The sequence below is a fragment of the Cajanus cajan genome, chromosome 7, assembly GCF_000230855.2.
Source record: "Cajanus cajan strain Asha chromosome 7, NIPB_CcT2T_4, whole genome shotgun sequence".
Classification (NCBI taxonomy): Eukaryota; Viridiplantae; Streptophyta; class Magnoliopsida; order Fabales; family Fabaceae; genus Cajanus; species Cajanus cajan.
In genome coordinates, this window is record NC_138523.1 from 21,998,974 (window position 1) to 22,021,704 (window position 22,731).

At 35.9% G+C, this 22,731-nt stretch overlaps 1 long non-coding RNA gene across 1 annotated transcript; it reads right to left on the reverse strand.

The window, feature by feature from the left end:
• Window positions 1–19,426: 19,426 nt before the first annotated feature.
• LOC145949489 (uncharacterized) lies at window positions 19,427–21,240 on the reverse strand. Its single transcript, XR_014427696.1, has 4 exons — window positions 20,865–21,240; window positions 20,568–20,621; window positions 19,877–19,969; window positions 19,427–19,726 (listed from the first exon to the last, which is right to left on the reverse strand). It is a non-coding gene; the product is annotated as an uncharacterized LOC145949489 (long non-coding RNA).
• Between the last annotated feature and the right edge of the window lie 1,491 nt (window positions 21,241–22,731).

The following is a 22,731-nucleotide window of genomic DNA, read 5'->3' on the forward strand; positions in this document are numbered from 1 at the left end:
ATCCAAAAAGGGTGACTAAGTCATATGTATCAGCGGCTAATGCTTCAATAAGAGTCGAAGTCCCTGTTGGACAATCTAATATTACAAACGAGTCACAAATACGCCTGAAGCATGGTAGACCAATTAATTCCAAGGATAAGAATCCTCGAATAAAAAAGGGAGTTAAAGAGCAAAATGACCAAATTGAGGATGTAAAAACTCAAAGATTCCTCTAACATAACTAATATTTCAGTTTCAAAAGAAACTCAGGTACCTGAAATTATTGAAAATGAAGAAATCTCAATAAATTATGTCATGAATGGAATACGATAGAATCGAAACAATGTCAATATTGATGATGTGTTTGCATATAATATAACGCTAAATGTAATAAATGATATTGAGGATCAAGTACAACGATTGTCGACAAAGAAATGATTGACCAAAATAGAAAGATGCAATTGAGGCAGAATTAGAGTCGTTTGCTAAACGAAAAGTTTTTAGACCAGTACTACGTACACCGAAAGGTGTAAAACCAATTGGATACAAATGGGTTTTTGTGCAAAAATGAAATGAAAATTGTGAAATTGTGAGATACAAAGCAAGACTAGTTGCTCAAAGTTTTTCACAAAGACCCGGTATTAATTTTGAAGAGACATATTCACTTGTAGTGGATGCAAACACTTTTCGATATTTAATTAGTTTGGTTGTACATGAAAAACTTAATTTACATCTAATGGATGTAGTTACAACATATTTATATGACTCTCTTGATGCTGACATTTATATGAAACTCCCAAAAGGATTTAATTTGTCTGACGATGCAATTTCTACAAAAGATTATTCGATTAAATTGAATAAGTCCCTATATGGGCTAAAGCAATCAAGTCGTATGTGGTATAATTGACTAAGGGAATACTTGTTACAATAAGGATATAAAAATGATCCAATTTGTCCGTGTATATTTATAAAAAGATCTGAAAATGGATTTTGCCATAATTTTAGTTTATGTAGATGACATAAACATTATTGGAACTCCTAAAGAGCTTGCAAAAGCAATAGATTACTTAAAGAAAGAATTTGAAATGAAGGATCTAGGAAGGGCAAAGTTTTGTCTAGAACTGCAAGTTGAATACTTAGAAAATGGAATTCTTATGCATCAAGAAACTTATATAACAAAGGTTCTTAAAAGGTTTTATATGGACAAATCACATCCATTGTGAACTCTCATGGTTGTAAGATCTTTAGATGTTAACAAAGATCCATTTAGACCCCAAGAAAAGGATGAAGAAATACTTGGTCCTGAAGTACCATATCTTAGTGTTATAGGAGCACTAATGTGCCTTGCTAATTATACATGACTTGATATAGCATTTGCTGTTAATTTGTTAGGAAGATATAGTTCTTCACCTACATGAAGACATTGGAATGAAGTTAAACAAATCATTCGTTATCTTAGAGGTACAATGGATATAGGGTTATTATATTCAAATGTTCCCAAACCAGAACTAAATGGTTATGTAAACGCAGGTTATTTGTCAAATCCTCATAATGGTAAATCACAAACAGGATATTTGTTTACAAGTGGTGGTACAACCATTTCATGGCGATCTGTAAAACAAACCATATCAGCCACTTCATCTAATCATGCTTAAATTTTAGCATTACATGAGGCAAGTCGTGAATATATTTGGCTAAGATATGTGATTCAACACATATAGGAAACTTGTGGTTTATATTTTGGAAAAATGATATCGACAGTTATATATGAAGATAATGTTGCATGTATTGCACAATTGAAAGATGGATACATAAAGGGAGATAGAACAAAACATATTCTACCAAAATTATTTTTTACTCATGATCTTCAAAGGAATGGTCATATAAATGTTCAAAAAGTCCGCTCAAGTGACAACCTAGCAGATCTCTTTACAAAGTCACTTCGAAGAAAAGTTTTTGAACAATTGATACACAAGATTGGACTCCGTCGTCTAAAAGATTGTATGCATTGTAGACACCCAATTTCATCCGGGGGCATACAAACAACAAGATAGGACATCAGAGGGCCCAAAAACCCAAATTAACTATTTTTAGTAGTCCGAAACGGGCTGTTCCAAAATCAGAACGGGTCATTCCAAAGTCTGGAACGGTCCGTTCTTGAATTGGAACGGGCCGTTCCGAGGCTCCTAAAAGGCCTAAGAATTGTAGGTTGGAACGGGCCGTTCCAGACCAGAACGGGCCATTCCAAATCAATCAAAGGGCCTTAAAACCTTGATCTGGAACGGGCCGTTCCTAAACCAGAACGAACCGTTCTAAAAGGTTAAAAAGGCCTAACAAACCTAGTTTGGAACGGGCCGTTCTAGAAAGGGAATTTAGTATTAATTTGTACCCCGAAACGGGCCGTTCTCATTTCAGAACGGGTCGTTCTGGTTTTCTGGAACGGGCCGTTTTGATTTAAGAACAGACCGTTCTAGGGTGCAAAGTTAACACTTAACGTTCGGATCCAGAACGGGCCGTTCCAAATCCAGAATGGGCCGTTCTAGCCCACATCTGATGCCTATAAATAGAAATCTCAGGAACAGTTCACAAGACCCCCAAAAATTTCGTCCAGACTCCTTAGAGCTCGAAATTTCTCTCTTTTTCTCTCTCCCTCTCTCTTTTGTATTTCTTGAGATTTTGTGAGGCATTGTAGTGTGAAAGGTTGCCACAAAGCACCTAAAATCTTTTTGTTTGGAATGAATTCGACACGACTAAAGGCTAACAATCCATGTCATTGATTAATGCGCATAGATTAATTTCTTGAAAGTAAAATCAATCTGCATTTAAGCATTAGCATAGAGGCATCATTGCATAGCATGCATAGGGCACAAGTGTGCACAAAAGGGTATAAGTTCAAAAAAACTTGAAAAAATCCAATCCATTCCTTCTTTGCATTTTCTTTTGCATTCTCGCATTCTTGGTGTGTGTCTATTTATCCCTTGTCGGAGGAATCAAGAGGCCGAAGCACTCGCAAAAAAGATCAACAACTAGACAGTGCCTTAAAGCCAAGATCATGTCAAAAAGCATAGCCCCAACAAGGGCATTCCATACAAGTGGTTTCATATAGCCACCAAGAAACAAAAGACATGTCAACAGCAAGACTGGATAGAACCGGACGAGGAAGAATAATCAAGTCCACAAGCATGAAGAGGCCATCACGCCCTACTCCTCATTTGAATGAAGGATGATTCAAGAGAATGCCAAGACTAGGAATGGTCTCCTTACCAAATCCAGGAGTGGCTTACAAAATAATACTCATCAATAAATATTAAGCAAATGACATCATCATGGGATGGGATCCCTCCACCAATGATGATAACAAAAGATAAAACAGAAAAAGGCAAGCTTCATACATGTTGAAAAAGCTTAAGCATTAATAAAAATAGTAGAAAAAGGCAGGCTTCAAACATGAAAAAGCCGAAGCTAAACAAATATAAAATTCAGAAAAAAAAAACCTACCAAAAGCATACGCCTGGAGAGGCATCACAATACTCACATGGCAAGGGAAACACCATAATCCCTATCACCCATCTATCGCCCATCAACACAGGGGCACATCAAGTACATGTTTCCCATCCTCCCTAGGGCATTTTCCATCACAAGTCAACAACGAGGGTACCGTCGAGTACCTCAAATCGAAAAGGAATCACCATCAAGTATCCACCCAAGATTTCAAAGGTCCTCCTTCAAAGGATATTAACAACCATCCAAGTTGAGAGCTGCCATCGAGCCGCTCAAATCAATGAATGACAATGAGGGTACCGTCGAGTTCCTCGAAATCAAAACTGGGACTACAACCGAGCTCCCACCGTAGGTCAGTTGAAGCCTTAAAATCAGCCAAGCTTGATCAAGAGCCGCCATCGAGCCGCTCAAATCAATGAATGACAACGAGGGTACCGCCGAGTTCCTCGAAGTCAAAACCGGGATGCCACCGAGCTCCCACCGTAGGTCGGTTGAAGCCTTAAAATCAACCAAGCTTGATTAAGAGCTGCCATCGAGCCGCTCAAATCAATGAATGACAACAAGGGTACCGCCGAGTTCCTCGAAGTTGAAACCGGGATGTCGCCGAGCTCCCATTGTAGGTCGGTTGAAGCCTTAAAATCAGCCAAGCTTGATCGAGAGCCGCCGTCGAGCCTCTCAAATCAGTGAATGACAACGAGGGTACCGCCGAGTTCGTCGAAGTCAAAATCGGGACCGCCATCGAGCTCCCTCCATAGGTATGCTAAAGCCTTAAAAATCAGCACAACTTGATCGAGATCCGCCGTCGAGCCTCTCAAATTAGTGAATGACAATGAGGGTACCGCCGAGTTCTTCAAAGTCAAAATCGGGATTGCCGTCGAGCTCCCACCTGTGGGTCAGATGAAGCCCTAAATATCAGTCCACCTTGGAGAGGCTGAGCTCAGAATATACTCCCTCTTAAACAAGCTACAAATAAAGGGACACATTATCACAAGAGAAACAATAGAGCTTCTACTCGAAGACTGAAGATCAGGTGTACAGTTTGTCAACCTTGTTACCCAATAGAGTATGCAATCAATGCTCAACTACTCTAAAGGGTGAGGATAAGAGCAAATATACCTGTCCAAGGGAAGCAACGTAGAAGCATAAACACAAAGACGAGAAGAAGACCTGGATAAAATGTCTACGTCTTTACTTTCCTTTGGAAAAGCAACACAGCTATTCCAAAGGACAAGTAAAGAGGGGCAACTGTAGACACCCAATTTCGTTCGGGGGCATACAAACAACAAGATAGGACATCAGAGGGCCCAAAAAAACCCAAATTAACTATTTTTAGTGGCTCGGAACGGGCTGTTCCAAAATCAGAGGGCCGTTCCAAATTCTGGAACGGGCCGTTCTTGAATTGGAACGGGTCGTTTCGAGGCTCCTAAAAGGCCTAATAATTGTAGGTTAGAACAGGCTGTTCCAGACCAGAATGGGCCGTTCCAAATCAATTAGAGGGCCTTAAAACCTTGATCTGGAACGGGCCGTTCTGGAAAGGGAATTAAGTATTAATTTGTACCCCGGAACGGGTCGTTCTCATTTCAGAACGGGTCGTTCTGGTTTTCTGGAACGGGCCATTTTGATTTAAGAACGGACTGTTCTAGGGTGCAAAGTTAACACTTAACGTTCGGATCCAGAACGGGCCGTTCCAAATCCAGAATGGGCCGTTCTGGCCCACATCTGATGCCTATAAATAGAAATCTCGGGAACAGTTCTCAAGACCCCCAAAAATTTCGTCTAGACTCCTTAGAGCTCGAAATTTCTCTCTTTTTCTCTCTCCCTCTCTCTTTTGTATTTCTTGAGATTTTGTGAGGCATTATAGTGTGAAAGATTGCCACAAAGCACCTAAAATCTTCCTGTTTTGAAGATTCAATAGAGCTCATTCAAGAGGTATTTCAGTTAATCTCTTTCTCTTTTTTTTATTTCTTCTTTATAATAAATATTGTTATAATAAAAATAATCATGTAGACATTTTAGGGTTAATTGTATAATTTAAATTTCAAGCATAATTATTAATAAAAGGGGATTTAATATTTATATTATTATCATTTATAATGCTAACTTCATCATAGGGTACCAATTAAGGGCGTTGTAGGGGTGCTTAATACATTCCCTACACGTAACCGACCCCCGAACCCGCCATTATTGGATTTTTAAAAACCTTTTCTTTTTCCAATGTTTTGTGTAAAACATTGGTGGCGACTCCATGAACTCATTTTTCAAAACCATTAATTAAGGATTAGTCTGGTGTCCGGGCATTCCTTAATTGATAAGACTTTTAAAAGGATGTCTAAATCATAAGTCGCAAGATCAGAAATTTTCGGGTTGCGACATGCATGAGGGGGAGAAATAAATATTCATAAATGATATACTATTTTTCCTTCACTAGGTTTTTATCCCAAAGGGTTTTTCCTAGTAAGGTTTTAACGAGGCATATTCTAAATATTGGACATCCAAAGGGGAGTGTTATGAATAATAATTAGTGGCTTAATTAGTGGATGCCAATATTCATTATCAATCATTACCATTTATATTTTGAATATGTATTATTCCCTTTATTGTGTAGTTGTTCCGTTACCATATGTATTTATAAATAGGTTAGTCCTCTCCTAAAGATAATACACTAGTCAGATTCTTTTCTCCATCTCATATTGTCTTATTTGTTCTCTCTATTTTTCTTTCTTTTATAACACAATGTTGTTATTGAGCTTATAAACTTGCCTGTTTAACTACAGGTTCTGCTAGACAGATATAGGTCAAGAAGCAAAGATCATTTATTTCACAAATTAAACCTTAAATAGGTCAGGCTAACCGTATACTCACTCCTATACTTGCACACTTGACAACCAATTGAGATAAACTTTGTTGATAATCATGTCTCATTTGCATTTATCTATTGTAAGACAATATTTTTAAGTTGAACTAGAGTATAAACCTGTGCAATATATATGTAAATTGTGGAGGAAATATTTATTGGATGTATAAATTATACTTTAACAACTTTGATAATATTTACGGTAAAGAATTTAATTTAAAATTATAGAAAAAATGACATTTTAATTAGATGTATGAATTTATTCATCGATAAGAAAAATAGAAGATAATTAAATATATTTATTTTTTATATAACTATAAGGTTTAATTTACATTCTTATACAAGAGAATTTTTTAATGGAAGGATTAAATTATAAAAATAATATATTCAAAATCAATTTAACTAAAAATATCACATATATTATTTCATTAAAATAATTTTTTTTACTCATTATTAAAATTATTTTTATGAATTTTTGTTAAATTTTCCTCCTATAGAATTATTGAAAAAAGTGTGGGTGAAAGAATTAAACAATTTAAGTTTAAGAACAAATTATGTTAGTGTAATATATATTAAACGTCACATTCATTTGTGTTCAATTTGATCTAATATCATGCATGAACAAATTATGTGTGTAAAAGATATTTTAGATTATTTTCAAATAAAATTATTTTTAAAATAAAAAATATTAAAATTAACAATTGTTCACTAAAAGGGACAAACATGTAGAAGTTATGATTGCATCTAACCACATGTTTACAAAAGTTGTCAATAAGACCATTGATGTTGCTCAAGCCAACGGAAGCACTTATTCTATTAGTGAATTTGACGAACGAAGCACAAGATTCTTGATCCAGAAGTGAATTAACCCAATAAAGACAAGGTTGACAAACAAATTTAATAGTGAGGTTAAATCAGAAGTTGTGAGACTATGGACAATTTCATTAACTTCATATTCCTTATTCACATGGAATTGCAAGCTGAATGCATGCACACCATGACTATAATACATATGTATATTCGGTCTACATTTTGGAAAGTCACTACTACAAAAGTAATGTTCAACATCACCATATCTACATCAATTTTAGTAAAAATAATGTAAAAAAAAGATGTAGTGACATTTTTGTAGTTAAATGAAAAGATAAGCATATTTACATTGAATCCATGGAAAAACAATGTAAATATTAAGTATTCTACATTGGTTTCTCACTAAATCGATGTAGAGTTGAAAGCCCAAGATTAGACTCCCGCGCACTACCCTTAGGAAGCACATCATTGATCGCACACTACCCAAGAAGCACGTCCCTCTTCTCAAACCCTCGACAATCATCCGACTACCCAAGCCTTTATTGACAGATGACAATCCCTTTCCTCGTGCTCTCCTCGATGATCATCTTCCTACCTAGGAAGTACATTGTTCTCCTTGCGCTCAAGCCCTCTTTGGCAGACGATGAAATTTAGTGAAACCTTTTGTTTTGTAATTTGTCGGTGTGGTTGCCACACTCGCAGCATCCGTATCATATACTTTTTGTTGTTGCTTATTATAGTGACATTGTTGTGATTAGTTTTACTTTTATTTTAGGCTTTTAACATTTCATAAGGACGAGATTATAGGTTAGACTTAGATCCTTCTGTTCATGTTTGTATTATAGAAGGAACTTTTTGTTGCCCATATGCTCAAAATACAATAAATTTTAGTTAAAATGAAAAGATTATGGAGGAGAAAGTTGTGTTCAACATGCCATTATAGGCATTGCATGTTAATTTTTTTTTTGGATGATAACTTCTTGACTCATTGGGAAAAATGGTTGATTTGTTGGGTAAGGTTGTTGAAGTGGTTTTCTATCTTTAAATTGTCAAGCACAACTGCTCCTTTTTGCCTGAGTTTGAAAAAAGTATGTATGAGACCAAATAAATAAAGCCATTAGTAATTAACACTTGACTCAAATAGTAATTTCCATTACCTTAATGTCTTGAAGTGTGGTTCAAAAGTTTCATGTTGTAAAGTACCCTTTTCAAAACAATAGAAATCTCTCTCAACTCTTGATCTCTTTCTTCTCAGTTCAGTTTGTCGGATCAGGGCCTAAAAATTTTTGGTTTATAGATGTCTTGTTCGACTTTCGTTTTAAAAATCTCATTGACTCGGAATGTCCGATAACCAAACTAATCCTTTGTCAATGGTTTTGAAAAAGTTCATGGAGTTACCACCGATATTTTGCTTAAAATATTGGAAAAAGAAAAAGGTTTTTGTAATTAGAGTTGGATATGGGGGTCGGTTACGTGTGGGAAAGGTATTACACACCCCACAATGCCTAAAATTAGTACCCTATGACGTATTTGTTAACAAATAAAGCAAAGATTAATATTTTTACTCCATAATTAAACTTATATAGAAAGAAAGAGAAATTTCAGAACCTATGAAGCAAGCTTTTATAGAAGTAAGAAGACTAAAGGTGCTTTACGGCAACCTTCTCATTCTACAGAAAACCTCTCAGATACTTAGGGCAAAATTTTTAACTAGAAACTCCATAAACTCTATCAAAGGGATTAGAGATCTCTTAATCAGGCTTTCAATGAGTATTTTTACTTAGATTGCTCTGAAGGGAGTAAAGGGGGGAGAGAGAATCCGATCCTCTTAAATGGGCGAGGGTGACACACTTAAATAGGTGTCAGAGGCATGGAACGACCGTTCTCAGCCTAAAAAATGCACTATGAATAGTAACTTGGAACAGTCTTTCCTATGCTCATAATGACCATTTTGGCTTGGCACGGGAACGGCCGCTCTCATGGTCAAAATGATCATTCTCAGGCCATTTTGCCTGGTTCTTGGTCTTTTGACCCCGAAGTGTCTTCCAGAGGCTTCCTACTCCATCTTGACGCATTTTGGAGTCTTTTAATGTCTTTCGCGGGTCACTACTCTTGCTTTAGAAGCTTTTATGTTTAGATTTACTTCCTAGATAAAAACTAGTTTCTACAACTGCCCCTTTTTACTTGTCCTTTGGATAGAAAAGATCCTATGCTTTCTTTTTCAAAGGAAAGTAAAGACGTAGATACGTATTTGTCCAGGCCTTTAAATCTCTAACGCTAGTAGGTCTTTGAAGGATGAGTATTTTGTGCAGCCTCTCAAGGCTGGATGTAGGTGTTGTTGCTCGACAAGATCTGTTGATGTCCTATAGCTTGAGCAATTGAGTTCATCTTTATCAAGCTTCTCCAAGCTCACTAGGGATGCTGAGCATTTCTATGCAGCCTCTCTAGGCCTACTAGGGGTTTGAGTATTCCTTGAGCTCATCCTTTCTAAGATGGACAAGGATTGGTGGTTCCTGTCGACCGATGAGTGTTTTTGTGTGACCTCTATAGGCCTACTAAAGGTTTGAGTATTCTTTGAGCTTAGCCTCTCCAAGCTGGACGAGGATTGGTGGTTCCTATCGACCCATGAGTATTTATATGCGGCCTCTCCAGGCCTACTAAAGGTTTGAGTATTCCTTAAGCTCAACCTCTCTAGGTTGGACGAGGATTGGCGGTTCCTATCGACCGATGAGTATTTATGTGCGGCCTCTCCAAGCCTATTGAAGGTTTGAGTATTCCTTGAGCTCAGCCTCTCTAGGTTGGACGAGGATTGGTGGTTCCTATCGCTGAAGAGTATTTCTATGCGGCCTCTCCAGACCTACTGAAGGTTTAAGTATTCCTTGAGCTTAGCCTCTACAGGTTGGACGAGGATTGTGGTTCCACGCCGGTCAAAATTAAGGAATTGAGTATTATTTGCAACCTCTCCAGGCCACTGGGGAATTTCCCTTCGAATAACATATTTGCTTTTTTCAAATGTAAGTAAAAAACATAGACGTCTTGTCTAGGTCTTTATGTTCCCAACTTTGTGGAGATCACTGGGCGAGTACTCTTTATAGCCTCTCTTGGCTTGTGAGTATTCTTTCCAAGCCACTCTTAGCTTGTGAGTATTCTTTCTAATCCATTCCTATCTCGTGAGTATTCTTTTTAAGCCACTCTTGGCTTGTGAGTATTCTTTCTAAGCCACTCCTAACTCATAAGTATTCTTTCTAAGCCACTCTTGGCTCGTGAAAGGTTTCCTTAACTGAATTTCCTTTTCTCTTAGGCAAAGATTGTCTTATGAAGACATAAACATCATGTCTAAAGTTCCCCTGTGCTAATGGGCGGGAGATCATCCTCTCAGTAGGGTGATCGTAACTGTGTTGTCACTTCTCCACTAGGGAAATGGAAAGAGTAATTGATGATGCCTTGGCGAGCTCTACTGTTGGCTTGCTACTAGGAAGGAGTGTTGGGAAGCAATAAGGCAAATAATGTCTGTCGATGCAAAAAAGGGATACTTTTGATGCCCCTAGTTTTGACTATTTCGCCTTTGTCTAGGCAATTATCTGTTGGGGATTGTACAGTTTTGAAATTCAAGTATTATTTTATTAAAGCTTCTCTACGCTTGGTTCCTTCCACTGGGGAATTTGGTGCTTTGAGTATTAGTTAGGCTAAAGCCTCTCTAGGCTTGGTATGGGTTGTTGGGGAAGAGGCTACTCTTTAGCTGAATTTTGCTTGTATGGGTCTTGGTTACCCAATTGTCAATCTAACTTGATTAGGTATCTCTGCTTGTGGCAAGTTACCCAGTTATCATTCTTACTTGATTGGGTATGAGCAACTTTGCCCCTTGTTTGGATCTCAGATATCCTATGGCCCACATGGCTGTTAATTCTTTCTTGGCTCTATTATTGAGATAATGGCCATCGATGTTGTATGGGGATACTCTAGATGCCCCTTGGTGTTTTAATTATTTTCCTCTAATAGGCTAATCGAATTGAGATTGTGCAGTCTGAAATACAATTATTCTTTCCTTGAAGCCTCTCTAGGCTTGGTTTATCCCATTGTGGGAAATCTATAGCTGGGTGTTCTTTGACTAAGCCTTTTTAGGCTTGATATGTACAATCATGTACACTAGGGATTTTAACTAAGTATTGTTTACCAAAGCCTCTTTAAGCTTAATCTGAGCTCTACTAGGGATGTTGGTGAATTGAGCTGCTTCACCTATTTGCATTGGATCTGACTATCCAATAGCCTTCTTGGCCGTTCTGAGTTGAATACCTTGCTTAGGGAAGAATTAGGGAGGATGTGGCAATCTCTGCCCCTTGTTTGGATCTTTGATATCCGTTAGTCAGAGCGGCTGCTAGTTTGGCATTGACTTTATAGTTTTAGCTAGGGAATTTTCTTTATACATTTTTCTTAGCTTCAGCTTTTTTTGTCATGAATGAAGCATAGGCTTTTTTATGAAGCATAGGTAGTTGCTAATGGTGAAGAGATCCCTTCTCCATGATGATGGTGCTCGTTGGAGCATTATTGATGAGTATTATTTTAGAGTCATTCCTAGCTCTGATATTCTGTTTCCCATCCTTGGCCTTGGAATTCTCTTGAATCATCCTTGATTCAGTTGTAGACAAAACCTCCTTGGTTTGAGGCTTGACCTATGTCATTATGATATCTCTTTTGGGGAAAGCAAATGCTTGAGATTCATTTGCTTTTGGTTTGGTCTCTTGACCCTTTAACTAGGTGGCCTTTTCATGCCTCATACTGAATGTAAGCTTGCTTATTCTTCCTTGGCAGGTTTTGCTCTGTCTTGCTGCTAACATGCCTTTCTTTTCTTAGTGGCTATTGATTTTCCATGGAATCAGTTTTAGGGAGTTCCCTTGTTAGGCTAGGTTTCTAACGCCCCTTTATGGATACAGTCTTGGCCCCTTGTAGCCTTACTAGGCTGTTGAGCTTTCTTCCATTTACGGGTGCTTTGGCTCAAGAGCTCCCCGTAATCTGTTACAAAGAAAGTGAAGCATGAATGGATTTACAATTTTGTAATCTGTTGGGGTTTTTTATGAAGCATAGGTAGATGCAAAAGAAATTAAAGCATGAATGGATTTACAATTTTCCCTACTTCTTTTATTTTTATTTTTAATTTTATATTATCATTTTTGTGGTAAATTATACCCTTTTGTGCACACTTGTGCCATATGCATGCTATGCAATTATGTTTTTATGTTAAGTCTAAAAATGCAGATTAATTTTACTTTCAAGAAATTAATCTATGTGCATTAATCGTCGATGAGGATTGCTAGCCTTAACCGTGCTAGATCCCCTTTTACCAAGTGTTCCTCCTTGAACCTGAGGTTTGTACATTTTGGCCATTCCTTGCCTATACAAGATATGATCTATCAACTCCTTAGATTAGGTATTCCTAGACTCTGTTCCAGGACACCTCCAACCTATCTCTATGAGTATTCACTGTGCAAACTTCATGCATCTCTCAACATTGCCCTAATGAAATATGTGTAAAGACAGAAAAGAAAGAAAGAGATTATTTTTTATTTTGCAAAAAGTTTATTCAGAAGGATTTTTCCTTCTTTTTGTATTTTCAAAATTGTTTTTAGAAGCATAGCTAGCCAAGGTGGGCTGGTGTTTACGGCTTACTCAAAGTAGGAAAATCATTTTTTGCATTAGCTTATTATTTTTCTTTGAGAGTCAAGTAATAACTTGAGATTGTGTTTTGATCTGATGATCTTCCCGAGCCGCCTTTCGGTTTTCAGCTTAGGATGCTGCTTTTTGTGTCCTAACTTTTGATTAGGTCACCCCCTTTATGAGCTTCCTAGCAGACTTTTCTTTTGACCCTAACTTTTGCTTAGGTTACCCTTTTTTGTGGGTTTCCTAGCGAGTCTTGCCCTAATTTTTGCGTAGCCCCCTTAGTGGGTTTCTTGCCGGGATTTTGCCTTTACTTTATACTTTTTTAGACTTTTATCTTAGTAGGCCTTTATTTTTTTGCAGCATTTGTGAAACAATCACCACTTATTCTTTTACTAAAAGGGAGACGCCCTTTGCATTGATTTCACTATTTTGGATTTCTTATCCACAAATCATGCTAAGTTCGTCTAATTGATTTTTATGCATTATTATTTTCCTTTGATTTTGACACATTGAGCTATTGTTTCTAATGATGTCCCTACTTCAAGCATACTCGCTCATTTAAGGTTTATTAATGAGGCTTAGAGTAGATGTATAAAGAGAGAAAAAAAAATGAAATAGAGAAATGTATGGCATTAAGATAATGTTTTTTATCTACACGTGCCTATTTAATGTATCTCGAGGGCCCGAGCATGCCTTGAGTTCGTGATTAATACATGGAGAAGAAGAGGGAGGGGGCCCCTTAGAGAGGTTTGGTCCACTTGACCACCAGAGCTGAACCTTTGGCTATCTGAGTACCAACTCTTTTAAAAGTTTGATGCAAAGGGAGAGTTCTCAACTTTTCCTCCCTTGAAGATGGTAGATGGTTCATATCCTAAGCCCTATCACCTTGGATTGTTACAGGATTTAGGTGACCTAGTTGCCCTTTGAGCATTTTTACCTAGCCCTTGCTTGGCTGGTAACCCTTTATAAACAACATTTGTGCTACTAAGCTTCTGTGGGTGACCTCTAATGCTTGCAAAACATTTTCAAAGGCTTCCTCCACTCCGTCCATATATGGGATAGTTAGTGGTTTGCTAATAAGCCAATCTTCTTCTACTTGCGCCACTATTAGCTTATCATCCACCATGAACTTAACTTTCTCGTGGAGCGTGGAGGTTATAACTCTCCTTTGATGGATCCAAGGCTTTCTAGGGAGGTAACTATAGGCAGAAGTGAAAATAAAGATTGGAGTAGAATTTTCATAAAATCTTGCTTCTTAAAAGAAATACTCAAGCTGCCTTTCAGTTTTCAGCTCAAGTAAGCATTGTTTTTTTTTTTTCCTTATTCTTTTATCCCAAACTTTTGCATAGGATATATCCTATCGGGATTTTTAGCCGATTCTTTTTTTTTTTTTTTTTACCTAAGACCCTTGTCTTGGCAGATTTTCTCTTACCATAACTTTTTCCTAGAATGCCCTTTGCAGGTTTTCGTTCTAGCGGGCTCTTAAAAAGCAATGCCTTCAAGCATAATGTTTCTTCTCCGTATTGGAATCATTTTGATAAGCAAGCTCTCTTGACCATGTATGATCCTTCATATTGACTTTGCCATATGCTCTTGAGGAATTCATCCTCCTCTTCAAGTTTTTCCTCCTTTTTTCATCTTCTGCTTCATTTTGGGGGTATTAGCTTACAATTCACTAGGAGTGTAGACTTGGCCACTCCTAGTTATTCCTCCAAACCCAGCGATGTTGGATGATTCTTTAGCTAATGATGCTTGGATTTCGCAGACCTACAACACGGTTTTATCTTTGTTGTATGGGAAAGGACTCGACATCTTGATCGTTAACTGTTTTAGCATTCTTTGCCCTTTACCCATTCGGATCGTAATTTGATTAACTTTTAAGTGTGTCCTAATCTTGCGTATTGGGTTTGATTACCAGCAGCTTACGCTCCATTATTTCCAGTTAACACACATAAGTTAATTTTCTCTTTTTATTTTTATTTACTCATTTATTAGGAAGGACATGTTCTAAATGAATGTATGCAGAATGCAAAGACAGACAAGAATTGGAAAATATCAGTCTTATTGATTTGTTTATCACTAGAAGCTTAATTATTTTTAAAACATCTTTTGTGGATTTTCATTCTAGTGAGCTTTTAAAAGTAGTACAGACTAGGCTCCAAGAAGGCTTGTCTCAACAAACATTTTCATCAAAGTGAGGGCCTATATTTCATACCCTTTTTAAAATGTCTTGTGTGAATTTTCATTCTAGTGAGCTTTTACAAGTAGTGCAGACTAGGCTCCAAGAAGGCTTGTCTCAACAAACATTTTCATCAAAGTAAGGGCCCTACCATAGTATCTTTCAAAATCAATTTGGGCCTCCCTTTAGAGTATAGATATTGTCTATCGTATTTTAAGACATTTACCTTTCTTAATTGTCTATGCATGCTGCTACCTAATCCTTCCATAATCTAAGAAGAATAAAATGGATGGTGAATCAATGGGCTTGCCTACGAGATGCATGCGATTGTGTTTATTTGCCTATTTTTTTTTATCATGTTTTCATTATCTAATAAGTGAATGATGCATGATAAAAGCTATCTTATTCAACTGGAATTTTTCTTGGTTTTTCTACAATAGGGAACTACCTATATGATGCTAATGAAATATAGGCTTAAATGTGCATGAAAAGGGTATGAATTTCTTTATTCTTTGATCCTAATTGGCTACTATTTGCTTAAAATTCCAATCCACTCCTATTGGAAACAAACAATACAAACAAGCAAATCCACACATATATGCTCAAACAACGTACACCCACAAGCAGACACGTTTATATCCATGGTTTTGGTCCCTGCAGAAAGGTGCATGATTTTTAGGTGGTTCTAACTGTTCTCACCGGTCTTAGGCCACCAAGGTTCCCATTAGTGCATCAGGCTAGGGTAACCGGTTATCACCTCGAGCGATGATTTTCGACAACGACCTATGGGTAGCTAGACCCATCTATGGTCGGCCGTACATCACCCACTTCCTATGGATATTCCACTCTTGCCCACGGGTATAGAGGGAATTATTGTGTGCAAGGGTTGTGTGCAATTTATTTTTCAAACAAGTGCATAATTTAAACATATAGTAGTTATTAAAGCCACACCAAACAGTAGTTATTTACAAACAACGTAGGGATAAAAATTTTAATCAGAGCTTTGTTTCTTAACAAATACGTCACTAAATGGGCCTGACCCTCTTAGTAATTCCTTAGTGGAGTTGTCATCTGTTTGATCCCAACCTAAAAAGTTTTGGTTTACAGATGGCTTGTTTGACTTTTGATTTAAAAATCTCACCGACATCAATAACCAAACTAATCCTATGTCAATGGTTTTGAAAATGTTCATGGAGTTGCCATCGGTATTTTTCTCAAAACATTGTTAAAAGAAAATGGTTTTCGTAATCAGAGTTGGATACGGGTGTCGGTTACATGTGGGGAAGGTGATAGACATCCCACAACGCCTAAAATTAGTACCCTATGATGTATTTGTTAACAAAATAAAGCGGAGATTAATATTTTTACCCTATAATTATGCATTTATAGTAATGAACTATCTACATTATGCTCTATTCTAAGTAAAGCAATAAATAGAAAGAGAAAAATTTCATAACCTCCAAAGCAAACTTTTATAAAAGAAAGAAGACTAAAGGTGCTTTGTGGCGACCTTCTCACTCTATAGAAAACCTCTCAGATACTTAAGGGCAAAAATTTTAACTAGAAACACTGAAATCTTTGCCAAAGGGATCAAAGATCTCTTAATCAGGCTCTCAATGAATATTTTTACTCAGAGTGCTCTAAAAGGAGTAAAAAGGGGAGAGAGAGAATCTGGTCCTCCTGAATGGGAGAGGGTGACATGCTTAAATAGGTGTCAGAAGCGTGGAATGGTCGTTCTCATCTTAGAATGACCATTCTCAACCTCAAAAATGCACTGTGAGCAGTAACTTGGAATGGTTGTTCTTGTGCTCAGAATGACCATTCTAGCTTGGCACGGGAACAACTGTTCTCATGGTCAAAATGGTCGTTCTCAGGCCATTTTGCTTGGTTCTTGATGCGTTCTAGAGTCTTTTAATATTTTTTGTGGCTTGCTTTAGAAGCTTCATGTGTTCAGATTTACATCCTGGACAAAAATTGGTGTCTACACATCTTTCTTTAGAAATTGAGCATAGCTACCTTTTGGTACATAATTTCATGCTTTGGTTGTTGCCTTATCATTGATGTCGATGTATGTAATGGTTTCAAGAACATGAGTAGCATTTGATATAGTCTTGCAAATTGGCCTGTGTTGTTGCCATCAAATATATCAGTGTATTACAACTACTAAATATAAAATATCCAATCTATTTGCTACAAGTTCAAATTCTAATTTGTTGCATGTAATTTCACTATTAGAAATATCCAAATTTCCTACCAATTTGTCTGGTTGGGTGAGAAGGGCTTGAAAAAAAAAATATATTTTCTAGGTTTGGCTTTTGTTTTATGTAAAATCCTTTGTCCTTCTTTCTACATATATCTCTTATTTTCCTCCGTTTATATTATTTAACCTAAGAAAAAAAGTAATAATGATTTGCCATGTAGTGAGTAGGAAGTTTTGCCATCTTCCAATTATATTATTTAATCTAAGAACAAGAGTCATTATGATTTGCCATGTAGTCAGTAGGAATTTTTGCCATCAATATATATATATATATATATATATATATATATGTGTGTGTGTGTGTGTGTGTGTGTGTATGTGTGTGTGAAGAGGATTATAATAACACCATGTAACTTTTACTAAGTATTACACTGTTCAATAACTTTATATTAAACGTGAATTTTGTAAATCCAACTATTAGGTTGCAAATTCATATCACTTTATATGTTTATATCAAATTTTGTTAAAATTAAATAACAACTTGAAGGTAATCAAAGTGTTCATATTTTAGTATATTTTGAAATATATATATATATTATGTCAAATTTGTTTTATAAGAACAAAATATCAAATCATATTGGATTAATGTAAAATTTTGTATATATGATTTAAGAGTAAAGAACTTTCAATTTAACGGTTAGATTTACAAAATTCATATTTAATATAAAGTTATTGAGCAATATAATACTTAGTAAAAATTATATTGGTTTTATTATAACCTTTCTATATATATATATATATAAATATATGTATGTATGTGTTTCTATGTGGAGTTGGTTTAAGTAAAGCCTTTAAAACAGAGCTAAGAGAGCTATTAAAACCTTTTCTTGCATAGAACCATGTTGGCTATTCTTTCAGGTTTAATTTATAGCAGATATTAGATAATGCTTGTGTATGAGTTTAATAGCAATCCACTAATCTTATTATATAGTACATAATATGCTAATACTTTTAATCCCTGTATATGGGTTTAGGTTTTGGAGCTTGAAGCAAACAAATCGTTAACTAAAGAGAATGATACACCTGATTAGTCTCCATTACCATGGCATATACAATTTGAACACGAGGGAAAGAAAATTATCATGCTATGGCACTTATGCCACATTTCTATTGTGCACCGGACACAGTTTCATCTTTTCACTACTACAAGACACGCTATCTACATCGGTTCTTTAACATCATCTACATCAGTTTTAGAACCGATGTAGAAGAGAGTGACGTAATAAATATATACAATTTTACATCGGTTTTAAAACCGATGTAGAATAGTCATAAATTTACATCGGTTCTTCTTATAACCGATGTAAATTTGTATGCAAATCTACATCGGTTCTTATTATAACCGATGTAAATCTATATGCAACAAAGAAAATAATTATTAGATCTGCATTTCAGCCACAAAGATCAATTGAACTTGAACCAGTTCTTGATAAACGTGTACGTACGCTGTCATCCGCTATTCTTTAGATTTTAAATAGTGACTATTATTATTATTATTATTATTATTATTATTATTATTATTTTCCTAAATTCTTATTCTCTGGCTGTTTTGGCGGTGGTATCAAAAAAGTTATACAATTCCAACTTTTATGCCACTTTGCGAATTTCTTTTATTAGGTTAGGATTAACCCAAATTTATTCACATTCTTTATACATGTAACAAATATATGGTAGACTTTTTTTTTCCTGTTGAAATAAACGATGGTGCATCATTAAACCATATTTACTCTAGTATTCTATGAAGAAAACACATATTCATGTTTATATCAACTGTTTCTAGAAACGTCAAAACACTAGTCCGGTGCGTAAATTAGAGCAATGCTATAAGCTATTTAATAATTTTGACCTCATAGCTCATCTGAGTTCCTAATAACAAACTGAAGGGTCAAAATTAGCATACTTCGCCAACATTTCTTTTTTATATTATAAAAGAATTTATTTCAATCAAATAAAGTTTGTTTTTGAGTCCAAGGCTCCATTACACTATAGCACAGTATTGATAACCTTGTGTCACAATGTGCCTATGCAACTAAGGGTTATCTAACAAGAAGTCAAACTCCAACAAGTCAAAGTTAAAATGCACAAAAGTTCAAAATATCGGGTATTCAATATTTTTCCATGTTCAGAAGTTTGGAATAAAAGGGGAACAGGCACAACAAAGGAGAGATAAATAAGGAGAAACAACAGATTACACAAGCAAAAAATAGACAAAAGGATTCATTCGCCGTTGTATATCCAAAATTAGCTAAATGCATCAAAACATCCATAAAAATCCAAACAATGGGAAGCATCAAAAATGATTCAAAACATTCTTGGAAAAGTAAATAAATACCATAAATTGGTTCAAGTTACAAACCATACATGGTGATATATATAACAAAGGCATTATGGCATGAATCTTAGGTTTGCAGCTTCACCCCACATTAAAAGATACAGACCCATATATAGTAGTTTCCGCTGCTGTACTTCTTGTTGTATGGTAGGTAACCTGCAATATGCATCCACAAGGCATGTTACAAGGAGAACTAAAAAATACATATCTTCTTATTGTAGATGAGTAGATAAAAGCCAGGAGCTGTTAGTAAGCAATACAGTAAAAACAGCTTCTATCTTTCAACATTAGAACAGAAACACTTACCAAAGGCTACTTTTCCAACCCAAATACTTGCACCACTTTTTTGTAATTCTTTAACAGTTTCTTCATCACTTCTGTCAGAGCACGCTCATCCAACTATGCAAACAAAAAATACTCGTCACAAGAAGATATAATACAAATTACTGTATTATATTTGCACTGATGAAAAGTAGGGGAGAAAACAGTACCCAAAAACAAAATACATTTTCTCAAACTAAACAGCCCCCTAGTTTCACAATTTCATTCACTATATAATGGAAACAAGGAACAATGTGAAAATAAAGATGAGTTTTTTTTTTAATTCTAATCAAAATTTTATCAACTGAAAATGAAAACCAAAAAAAAAATCCCACCTTAGTTTTTAAGTTCATGATTCACAAAAAAAAAGATAGATAGATAGCCATAAAAAATTCAAAACAGAATGTTTATCAATGTAAGGTTCAGGACCTTTCAAATCCTTAAGAAACACAACAGGAAGGTAGAGGATTTGCAACATGAAGAAAGAAACAATTAACTGGAACAGTATCTTATCAACAAAAGACTTTTCTGTTCAACACAACTCAATGATAAAACAAATAGCCTTTTAGTTATTTCCAACAAATTTCAGCTAATAATAATGAGTGTCTTAGAAAAGTGTGATAGAAAGAATGTTTTGCTTGCATTTCTCCTCACAGTAAATTTAACAAACACTTACGGCACAATATAGCACTAAGCTGACTAGTATCCACATCTTCATCAGCCGAATTCCCTGCACCAAAATGTTGAGAAAATGACATCACTGCACACCCGAATACCCAACAAAACACCATAGCAACCACCAAGGAAACAAAACAACCGAAACCAACGCATTTGGCAGCATAAAGCCCAACATTTTTCTAACTCATTTAGCTCCAAAAAACCAAAAACCCATTATCACAACAAGGCTCCTCTGTGAAGTTAGACGTAAACGAAAACACGGGTAGGCGTAAAAATTGAAACTTGGCAAAGTTACCTTGGAAAGAGTCACCGATGCCAATTTCTGAGAGATGCAGTTCGGACTCCAGAGAAGGTTCCGTGAAGGGTACAACGTAGGCGCGGGGTTTGCGGGTTTTCAAGCGGAAAAGGGTGCTAAGGATGCACAAGTTTCTTACGGTGTGGGCGCGCATCTAAGATCCGCAACGAGGTTGAAAAAGAGTTTGTTTGTTTGGTACTTATTCGAATGAATGCGTTTTGTGTTAAATGGAAGAGGGTGTAACGGAAGATGAAGTGAAGATGCAGCAGCAATGGCGCAACAGAAGGGATGGAATTTGAAGGATGGACGAAACCCTAGCACAGAGACAGAGAATGTGTGAAGAAGCTAAAGGGATTCCACGCGGGGTAGGAAATTTGGGTCTATACTACATCGGTTATTTTGAAAACCGATGTAGATTTACTTGTAAATATTTACAAAATTGCCACTGCGCATTTAAATCTACATCGGTTCAATTAAAAACGATGTAAAATGCTCAATAATTACATCGGTTTTGTACATAACCGATGTAAATCTGCTTTTCATTCAACTCATATTTACGAATATGCCACCGCATTCAATTTTTACATCGGTTCTACCTAAACCGATGTAAAATTGGCGATGTTAAATAATAATTTTCTAGTAGTGTTTGTTAGGGGGAGATCATTCTAATTAGATATATATGGAAGTTGAACGTATAAGATTGACTTGGTTGGAACAACACTTGGCAGGGCTGGGTAGTGCTAGTCCTGAACTTCTAGGGGATGAGCCTGTAGGCTCTGTTTCAACAAGGTATGCAACAGTCCTTGATAATTCCTTAGATGAAAAAGGGGTTATGATGTCTTTTATTCATATTGTGAATAGAGAATAGTATTAATCTCATACACAAACATTTTTTTTGAATCTTCGTAACATTCTACTTTAAATTTTTTTATCTGATATAAGATCTTCCCGAGTTGTGTTTCCTTTCTTGTGTAATGTGTAGTAAGGAAATCATGTTCTCTTCATATAGGCAATTAATTTTAAATAATTATCAGCTTAATATATTGATCTCTTAATATAGGCAATCAATTCTAAAAAAATTATCAGCTTAATATACTCTCTTAATAAACTTCCCTATATACACTCTTAATATAGGCAATCAATTTTAAACTATCAGCTTGCCATCCTTCAGACTAAATTTTTAGAAATAAAATGACATCAATTAATTAGCTGGCTTGTGTAGTAATTAAATAAAACTGTTCAGAATTGCAAAGAATTAAACACATGTACCCCTTTCTGCTTTCTCCCATTAAGAAATTGCTACCAACCATTTAATGGTATGATTGAATTAACGAATGCTTCATTTTTATAAGTAGCAAATTTGATGAGGGATTGAAACCCTTTATACCAACATGAATGGCACACCACATGCAGATGTTGAGATGAGAACAAAATGCATCAACAAATTCCACTCATCATTAGTTAAAAGGAAGGATTTATTCATAATTTCTACCGAGAGTCTATTAAGTACCAACCTTGTGGCCTATAAAATTCCAAAATAGATAGCTTTTGAACTTTCAGTTTGATCCAATTTACGCCCACAGATAGCAATGTCATTATACAAATTTAAAACCAAAAGACCATAATAGGGGCAATCCTATTTGAAGCTAGATTGTTTTTAGATAGTTGGATGGTCCCATCTTAATCTTAAGGTAGTTGTAATGGACTTAAATGGTTAAAATCAACAACAAAATGACCACTCAACAACATATAGTTTTTTATTAATTGTTGACAGCTAGAGAGAGTTGACATATTGGGAGAAATTAAAGTCTTGAGGGACATTGTATACTTTCTCCATGTTTTAGTTTTATTACATAGAAGCCTTCAT